The sequence below is a fragment of the Charadrius vociferus genome, unplaced genomic scaffold (genome assembly GCF_000708025.1).
Source record: "Charadrius vociferus isolate BGI_N301 unplaced genomic scaffold, ASM70802v2 scaffold266, whole genome shotgun sequence".
Taxonomy (NCBI): Eukaryota; Metazoa; Chordata; class Aves; order Charadriiformes; family Charadriidae; genus Charadrius; species Charadrius vociferus.
In genome coordinates, this window is record NW_009649114.1 from 1,649,379 (window position 1) to 1,659,156 (window position 9,778).

Here is a 9,778-nt window from a genome sequence, read left to right on the forward strand (position 1 = left end):
AGGCAGCGCTGCGGTGTGGGCTTGCAGGCAATGCCAGCGCTGCACTCATTAATAGGTTGACTTTTCCGAGTCTCTGCAGTTTGTTTTCTTCACCGGCGTGTTCCAATGCCCGGGGTTTGCGAAAGGCAGCGCGCACCGAAGCTGTTCCTGCAGCCGGCGGCAGTGAGAGCCTTCCTCCATCGCTGCCGGCCCCGCGTCCCCTCTGCCCGTGCCCCGGGGACTGCCCACAGGGGCACCGCCTGGCTGCAGCTTTGCTCTCTTCTATTCGTTTTTCCTCTCGCTTTTAAAACAAATAGGAAAGAGCGTGGGAAAGTTGGATTTTTGTTATTTTTAATAAGGAGCGGGCAGCGTGAGGAGGTCGGGGAGGGCGGTGTTGGCCACCCACCCTCCAGGGGGGCTGGCGGCTCCTCCGGGCTGCTCCTGCCCCTCTGCCGCCTTGCTGGTTTTGTCAGCGCTTCACGCTTTCTGCTGTATGAAAGAGGGATGCTGCGTCCGAGGGAGAGCAAACCGTGTCCTGCCTCTCCTGGGTGCTTTCGCCTAAAGAAGCGGCGCTGAGGGCTGAGCTGAGACCTGGTCAGGGGGGAGAAGGGGCTGAGCCGCGATGCTCTTCTGCGGGAACACCTCTGCCGGCATCCCCCTGCGGCTTCCTTCCCTGCGGCCGCGCAAAGCCGGTATCTTGTAGAAATTAAGCTGATTTGAATTATTTAATTAGTTATTGATTCATTATTTATGATGTATACTAGAGCTTTGAGCTCCACTTCTGCCGCTGGCTCTGGCTCTGAGGCTTCCCTCTTTCCCACCCCGACCTCCACATCTGCTCCGGTCCTTAACGTTCACATCGTTTTTCTCTTCTCACCTCCTCGTGTCCATCCCTCCCACTGCTCCAAGATCCCCCTCGCACACACAGACATGTATTTGGTCCTGAAACTTTCCAAAGATGAGACGTGCTGCTCTGCGGGCTGAGCCGGGGCACGGGGAGATGCTGCTGGTTTGGTCTGCCGAATGGGGTCCCAGCCCAGCCCGGGCTTTAACTCCTTTGTGAAAAATTAGGAGTGCGATAACCAGGGAGAGCTCCAGGTACGATCTGCGGCAGACAAACACGTAAGGGAGTAACAGAGTAATTTCTACCAGTGCTGACGCTGTATTTGTCCGCAATTAGAGACTGGATGAAATAATCCTCTCGGATACTGCTTTGCGTGTTCCTGATTGTCTCATCACCTAAGTGCCGCGATCGGATTGTGCCCGAGGGCCTGATGCTGCGAGATCGCACCTGGGGCTGCGCTGGGACCCTGGGGGCATCTTAAAGCTGTGACCCGGAGCCGAGGATCCCGACTCTGAACTTCTCTGAAGCGCGGGCAGGCGCTTTGCATCTGATATTTGGGCCTGCTCTCCATCCTTAATTAGAAGAGGGCCCACGGGGACCTGTTCTTTCCCCTCTTCATAGGGTATTTTGACAGTTACTCGAGAGCCTTCTGTTGTACTGAAAGGGGATCTGTCATCCCTGCTAATGGATGCTGTCATTAATACTTCCAGTAGCGAGGGGGGCATGGGCACACTCGAAAACACATGCATTAGCCCTTTCCTCTGGAGCCCCTGGGAGCTGGGAGCCATCCATTATAGAGGCAGAGTTAAAGAGCCACAGAGAGATTTTGAGTCCTCCCAAACCTCTGGGAGAGGAGACGCTGCCCAGTCCGGCGCCCGCAGCTCCAGTTCTGACTGTGGAGCAGCATCATTCGGAGGAGGGAACTCCGACAGGACTCCGGGCATGGAGCGAGAGGGCCAGAAATGGCTTTCGGTAGGAGATGGGCTTTAGCAAGAGATGACATGGCCATCACAGGCAAAGTGATGCTATTACCAGCATAAATGGGTGTAATTCAATCTCCTGTGGTTGGGCGATGAGATCAGCGTTTGGGCATAAGTGGGGCAGCTCCTTCTGCTGCAGCATTCCCCGGGGAAGGATTGCTCCTGAGGGTGGGTGACGCAGGAATTTGTCCTGTGCTGTGAGTTCCCTTTCATCGCGGATCGTCGCTGAGGCTGGAAAGGGCACGCTTTTGATCTTTGCTGGATTTTGGCTTGCAAAACCTGCTCAAGGTTAGGGACATTTTGTCCGTCTCCAGAACAGCATGTTTCAATGAGTCGCAAATGGTTTTCTTGTAATGTATCTGTCCTCCTGTAAAAATGCCTGTGCTCAGGAGGCTTTGATTTAGATGCAAACTCTGGATTCAGCCTTTCCTGAGCTTTTTTTGGGGGGGTTCAGATCTGTTGGTGGTTCCAGAACCTGCAGCAGCTGCTGCTGCAGAAACCCTGGGTCTCCCAAAACCCACCCTAAACAGTGAAGCCTCCAAGGACCAGATGAGGACCAAAAGCACCCTCAGAGGGGTTCAGAGCCCTGCGGTGGAGTTCAGCCCTCCCTACGCTCATCGGTCACCCCCTAACAGACACCAAACCCTGTCTGCAGTCACGGGGGGAACCTGCTCCCCAGTGCAGGTCAGGACCTGATGTGGAGGAGCGCTGCGGGCACTGCTCGCTGGCTTTGTCCCCAGCTGCAGCAGGGCTGTGTCCCAGAAACACTTCCAGCAATAGCTGGGGGAGTCCTGTGTGCCCTCTCTCCTGCCCGGGTGGGTTTGGATCGCTCTTGGCATGCTGGAAAAGTCCCAGAGGCTCTGCCTCTGCGTAGGTCTTCTCCTCTGCTGTGCAAGAGGAGGGAGAGGAGCAGCGAGAGCTGCTCTGCCTGGGGACGTTCCTGGCCATCAGCTACACCACCCTGTCACCCTCGCCCGGGGCAGAGCCCACAGGGTGGCTGCTGTCACCGCTGCGGGGTGGCAAAGGGCGCACTCCCCTGCCCTGGGCTGGGCGCTGCCGGCATCGCCCAGAGGAGCCGGGCAGAGCGAGGGGACAGCGTGGGGACCCGCAGGAGGAGGGGAGCGCTCCCCCCGGGCTGCGCTTGCAGAGGAGGAGCCGAGGCTGGCGCAGGATGCTCGGAGCCCCCCCCGGCCCGCGGCTGCGGGAGCAGATGGTGCTCACAGCCCGGCCTCCTTCCCTGCCGGGCCGCGGCGATGCCCCCCGCAGCCGGGGCTGGAGCGGGGGCTCTGCTGTCCGGACGCGTTTGTTATCGCCCGATGGGCTGAAGCGTTGGCACAGAGGGGGGACACACACACTCTGCACCACGCTGCGGTGCCCGGCACGGCACGTCCTGCCTCGGGAAGGCTTTGCTGCCGTGCTGGGAGAAGGGGGCACCTGAGCGGGCAGCTCATGCCCAGGTGCGGTGGGTTAAAGCGGGTGGTTTCAGTCTGTCTGTCTGTCTGTCTGCCCCTCTCTGCTGCTTTTTTTGCAGGCAGGGGGACATGCGGTGCTGTGGCTGTGATGTTCAACAGCCCGGCTCGGGGACAGGGGACACGGTGTGTGGCAGAGGGTCTGAGCCCCGGGACGGGAGCAGAGCGGGGAGCAGGGGGGCTCTCACAGGCTGACCCGGAGCCCCCAGAGCCGCTGCCCCGGCCCCGTGTCCCAGGTGTCAGCAATTGCAACCAGCCCTCGTTAGTATAATTGGAAGCAGGGCGGGGGTGGTCTGCTTTCCCAGCTCAGCACAGAGACCGGAGAGTGCGATGGAGAGAGGTAAGGGGGAAAAGAAGAGAGAAAAAAAGTTTAATTTGGGGGTATTCAAGCACCCAGAGGAGAAGGGTGAGGAGCTGCGGTGGGGCAGGAGCCTAATAGGAGGGGACGGGTGCGGGGGTTTGCCCCTTGGCATGGCTGGGAAGGGTGGCCCGGGCTCCCTCGGGACTGGGGTGACTGGGTGCTGGCACTGTGCGTTTGCTCTGGTTCTCTGTGGGGTCTGTAGCCCGGACTGGTTTGTGCTGCTGTGTTGCAAGCTGGGTGACTGCTGGCAGGTTGGGGAGCCCTGTCCCAGCTGCGCTGCGGTCTCTGCCCCCAGCGTGGCCTCCGTGTCCCTGTCCCTTCCCTAGCGAGAGCCTCCAGCGTCCTGCCTGCATCTGGGAGCTGTTGGCTGAAACACGCTGTGCTTCCAGAAATTAAGTCAAGCAGCAAAATCCCAACGCAGGGGTAGTGCACCACGCCAACCTGCTGCTAGAAGGAAAGTTGGCTGTGTTTGCTGGGGCACCCCCAGAACTCAGGGGTGGGATTTTATTTGGGGTGGGGTTTGGTTTGGTTTAGATCTGGCTCTGGTCCTGTCTTTTTTAGTGGAGCAGTCTGGGCGCCGTGGTCCCGCGTCGCGGGGCTGGGCAGGGATGCTGCAGGGCCTCCTGGCAGAGCACTGCAAACCAATTTACATCTGGAGCGATTCTGAATCACCATATCCATGGAAACTAATGTGCTTCTCCCTTTGACACGGAGCATCCTGAGCGATGCCATTCCCACTCCCTGTCTGGCAGACCTTGTACCGGCCGGGGCCGAGGTACGGGCATGGACCCTAATTAATTGTTTTGGAGAGAGCAGCGGGCTGTGGGATTTGGTGTGGGACACGGGTGGAGGGCAGAGCCTCACATGTGAACGATGGTGCCTGAACCCCCCGTGGCCGTGCAGTCCGCAGGGGTGGATCAGCCAGTGGGTGCGTGTACATCTCGACACGTGGGGTACCCACGCGTGGGCTGCACCGTGCGCAGATACATGTGTATGGGATAACACGGCACTGGGGCATGGTCAGTGGTGACTCCAGCACTGCTGGTGTGTTTCATGCCCCTGGTGTCCCATTGTATGCCGCCTGCCCCGGGGAGGAAGGGCTCTGGGCATCCCTTTCCCGGGGCCGAGAGATCAACTGGGGAGGGGACACGGTGGGACGGGTGCTCTCACCCTGCACCAGCCCTTTGGCTGCCCTGCTGTGTGTTATCCATCACTCATTAATTTAATTGTAACGGAACTGGTGTGGTGAGGATCAATATTTGATCAGTGGCTCCTGCGCTTTCCTCCCGAGGCGGGTGACGGGAGGGGAGCGGCTCAGAGGTGTGGGGGGTTTGCGGTGAGAGGGGGCAGCCCAGATCATCCAATATCCTGGAAAAGAGGGGAGAAAATTCTCTGCAAGGGGAGGGAAAGCCCTCCCCGCGGGACGTGGGAAACTCTGCTTCAACAAACCTGTCACTGGCGTGTCACAGGGGAGAGCCCTGCGCTGCCGGGAGGGCACCGAGGCTGCCACCTTCGTGCCTTTTGCATCAATTTTATGTGAGATGGAGCCGTGTTTGAGCAAAGCGCCGGGAGCGGGAGCCCCTCGCTGGGAGAAGAGCCGCTGCCCTCGGGCTGTGCTTCCCGGAGTGGGTTATATGGTGTGTTATGGGGACAAGCGTGTGGGGCGCCACAGGAGGAGCGGTCCCGAGAGCATCTTCTGGGAGAGGTTTAGCATCACCTGGGGACAAAACAGGCCTGTCTGGTCCTTCTCATGCTGGCACAAGGAGCAGGCAGGGCTCCCTGAGGCGATCCCAGCAGCACAGCTGGGTTGGGGCACTGTCTTCAAGAACTCTCTGTTTTCTCTGTGTTTTTTAAGTGCTTTTTTCCTAATAATTGGTTGGTGCATGCGCGTACATCGCGGGTCACAGCACCTCATTGTAAGAGTGTCTCGGTGGGAGTTTTCTGTTGGTCCAGCCCCCTGCCAGCAAGTTCCTCCCTCCAGGAGAGGCAAACCCCCGCGCTGGTGCCCAGCTCAGCTCAGCGCCGCTTTGCGCAGGAGACAAAGCCGGGACGTGCGCTCAGTCGGAGACACGGGGGCGGGATGGATTTGGGGCCGGAGTTGCTGTAGTGGTAAAATCTAATTGTAATAAAGCAGGTGATGTTGAGTGGGCCTTTACTGCTTTTCTGTCGGGCAGTTTGAATTCTAGTTCTGAGCTTTGCAGTTAGTGTATTTGCTTTTTTGGTTTTGGTTTTTTTGTTGTTTCCCCCCCTCCCCTCCTTCCTGAACCAGCCAGATCCCATCTCTGGCTGCGATCACCTTAGTGCCTCGGGGTGGGGGAAATCCAGCCCGAGCTTCGTGATCCTCAGCTCGGCTGTGATAAGCCCTTGGTAAATCCCTGGGGTTACAGACCCGAAGCGCTCGGTGGGACCGGGAGGGTTCCCCACCACCAGACCAGGCTCGTGCCACCTCCGGGTGAGACCTGGGGGTCCCCGCACAGCGCTGCCGGGGCGGCCGCAGCAGCAGCTCAGCCCCGAGGAAATGCCGTGGAGACCGGCACGGAAAGCAAAGGAGAGCAGCAGAAACAGGCGGGAGACCTCCCCATGCCGGCTGGGGACCCCGGGGCAGGGGGCTGGAGGACGCTGGGCTTGGGAGGGGGTTTCCCCGCCAGCTGGGCACCAGTGTGGGGTTGGACCGAGGCCACCGGCATGCGACTCCTAATCTCTCCCCAAAGACTTGTGTTTCAGTCGATAGCCCGAGTCGATAGCAGCTGGAAGGATGCTCAAAGTCTTTGAAAACAAGGCCACAAGTGACTTCAGTTTAGCGCACGGGTGTTTGAGAGGCGATGGCTGCCCGAAACCCTCGTTAATACCCTGATTACAGTTGCTGAAGTTCCAAATATTGGGTCTGTCTCATAGAGAGCCCACTGCAAATTCACTGTATTGCAAACCACTCTCTGGGCACAGCCCCGCACCCTCTCCGCTTAGGAAGTGCGGGTTATAAACCGGGGGATGCTGAACGTCGGGCTGCTGTGCTGGCGGAAGGGACGGGGAGGGAGCCGAGCTCTGCCTGCACGTGCTGCCATCGTCTCCCCCAAAATAAAGCTTCCCACTGCAGGTTTTCCTTTCCTCTTTACAGCGCGGCACCGCGCATGGAGCAGGCACAGCTCAGCCCTGAGGAGCTCTGCCTGAACCCCGGGACGCCCGCAGCGCTGCCAGCCTCGCACACCCACCCACTCGCCGCTATTAGTGCTGCCGTGGCGTCAGCACAGAAACTCTTTGATGTGGCACCGGTATAAATAGCTCCTACCTGCGACGGAGCCCAGCTCCGTCCCCTCCCCTCTGCTGCCTGGTAAATCATTTGGCAGGAGCCTGGAGAGGCACAGTGAGGGGGGGGGAAAAAACAAGTGCAGAACTCGAGAAACCTTCCTGGCAGCCCCAGGGAGGTGATGTGTTATACAGGGAAGCCCCAACGCCTACCAGCACTGGCTGCCCTGTTGGTGTCACTGGGTAAAGTCACACCAGCAGCGAGGGCAAGAGCCTCCCTGGTGCGGCGGGGGGCCGGGTACAGCACCGGGCATCTGCCCCAGCCCCACAGAGCTCCTCAGCCCTCCCCTTGGCACCACGGGGTGCTTGTGCTGGCCATGCTGGGGGTGATGGGCACTGGGATGCTGGGGGGACGTAGTACCCCCAGGCAGAAGGGACCTGGGTGAAGCATTGCTGAAATCCTCTCCCTCCTAGGAGAAGGTTAGGATATCCCCAACAATGGTGGTGTGTTTATTTTGCTCCTTGGAAGGCATCAGCCCCGTGTCCCACCTCCTCGTCTCTCTTTGTTAAAGCAGTTTTTAGTATTCAGTCTCCAAATCGTGCCAAGCTGCTCTCTTCTTTCTAAAAACAAGCAAGAACCGGCACAAAACACATATCCCTCTTCCTTCCTCCAGTGTAGGCTCCCTGTTTTATGGCTCTCTGGTGCGGGACTGACAGCTCTACAGGCTGTACAATAAATAATCCGTGTAATAATTTAGGACCCAGGCTGCTGTTGGGGGCTGGCTTCAGCATGTCACGACGGGCTGTGGGTAGGAATACCTCTCGTGCCCCCCGAGCTCTTGGGCCATCTCCCTCGTGGTTGCGTTAAACATCTCTCCGGTAAGATCCCAGACCCTACAACTGCGTTGTGGGAATGGGACCGAGAGCGTTTGTCATAAAGAAAACATTTTGGGTTCAGGGAAACAGCGTTTATATAGCTTGAGAGCTGATTTTGTTTCTGTGTCTGCCGAGACCTATTCCTTCTCTACAGCTCTGCAAGCATCCAAAGACATCTAGTGTCAGAAAAAGACAGAAAGTGTCAAGAAAGAGCCTGATACAGCTTATCACAGCAGATTTTAATGATGTTTCTTCCCTCCCATCTATGTTTTTTGGCTCTTAAAGGAGTCTCTAAGGAAGTTTCTCTTATCTCTTTCTGTGTATCTGCGCTTTAACAGCATTTTTGACAGCCCCATGTCAAATCTGGGGTTTCCTGCATGATGTATTTGTTTATATGGCACCGCTGCAAGCTAACCTGTTGCGAAGGGGATGTGCGCAGCGATGTGCTCCCATTGCAGCAGAGCGCTGAGCTTCCCGGGTTGCCATCAGCCCATCCCAAAATCATCCTGGGAGCCTGTGGTTCCTCATCCCTGGAAAGCAGGGCTGAGAGTGCACGACACTGATTTAGGAAGGAGAGAGATGTGCCTCCAGCTGTGTGGGATACCTACAGGCAGTATTAACTGTTAAGCCAGTCCCCGCGAGGCAGAGCAAAACCCATCCCTCTTTTGAGCAGAAGGGCAGTGGTGTGGGCAAGCCTGGTGGCGGGAGCAAGCCCTGTGGCTACTGAGCCCGGGGCTCGCTGGCTCCCACAGCTCCGCTCCGCTGAGCGGGGAGCCCCGCGCGGCTCGCCTGGGGAGCTGTCGGGAGGCTTCCTCGGGATGTGATGTGTTCCAGGCGACTGCGTGGGTTTGCTTCGTGCCCAGCACGGCCAAGGAGAACTCTTAAAGACTGCGGTGGTGGCGTGGTCATCGCAAACGGACAAAGCGCTACGGGAGACCTCGGGGCTTGCAGGCGTTGCTGAGAAACTGCCTGTCATCGGGGTCGAGGGCTTTCCATGGCTAATTTGGACTTTGGGCATACGCAAAGCGTGCAGGTGGCTGAACGACCGTGCTGTGCCTTGATGCACGTGAGCTCAGTCTCTGTGTGGACTTCGGCTCTGCGGACCGGACCCTGCGCGCGCCGCGTTCCGGTGCGTGTGGGGGAATATACCTCCCTAATGACATGGTCGGGTTTTCTGCCTTCTGTGATTCGCTTGTGGTAAATCTGCAGCGAAAATAATAACGCAGGCCATTAAATTCTCTGCAGATGTATTTTGAGTGACAAAAGTCGTGGTTGCTCTGTTTGGTAGTAATTGATGGGGTGATGGAGCAGAGCTTTTGCATCCCTTTGTCTCGGTCTACTCTAATCGTGCTCCGGGGTGAGTGTGCAGCTGGGCTTGACATGAACCTCTCGTTTTTGGTTTTCTTTAGTCTTGGGCAATTCTAACCTACCCCTGGAAAGTACAGTTATTTCTAGAAAGTTTGGGACCTGCTGCTTTCCTGTGTTAGCAAAGCGATTTGGGGTTGGTGGTGTCGCTGTTGGTTGCGCTCAGTACCAAATATACAGATGAACCTCTCCAGGCTGTGGATGCAAACCTGCTCCTAAATCTTGTGCGAGAGCCTGTGCTTCAGCTTTGTCCCCTGAGAACTTGCTGGGGATGTGCCTGGAGGTGGCCTGGGAGGAATAAGAGCCGTTCTGGAGGTCTGGCTAAAGTCTTGGCCCGGGGTTGCTGCTGGGGAGGGCTCGGGTTGCTCCCAGCTCTGGGATGGAGAGGCTGCTGCCTCCCCTTCTCAAAGCAGCTAGTGTTTCCTTAGAGAGATGGCAATCGCTTATGAATACTGCCTGGTCCAGCCAGAAAAATAATGCTGAGGCTCGTGGGACTGGTGCGAGCCCGGGGGAGTCGGTGGGTCAGCGTGGGCGAGATGCAAAGGGAGGAGGGAGCTGGGAAAGTTTAAGACCCGGGGACTGGAGCCCCCGCAAAGCGTACCCCAGCCTGCCCTGCCGCCGGCTGCTTCCCCGTCCCACCACCCGTCCCGCTGCCAGGGGG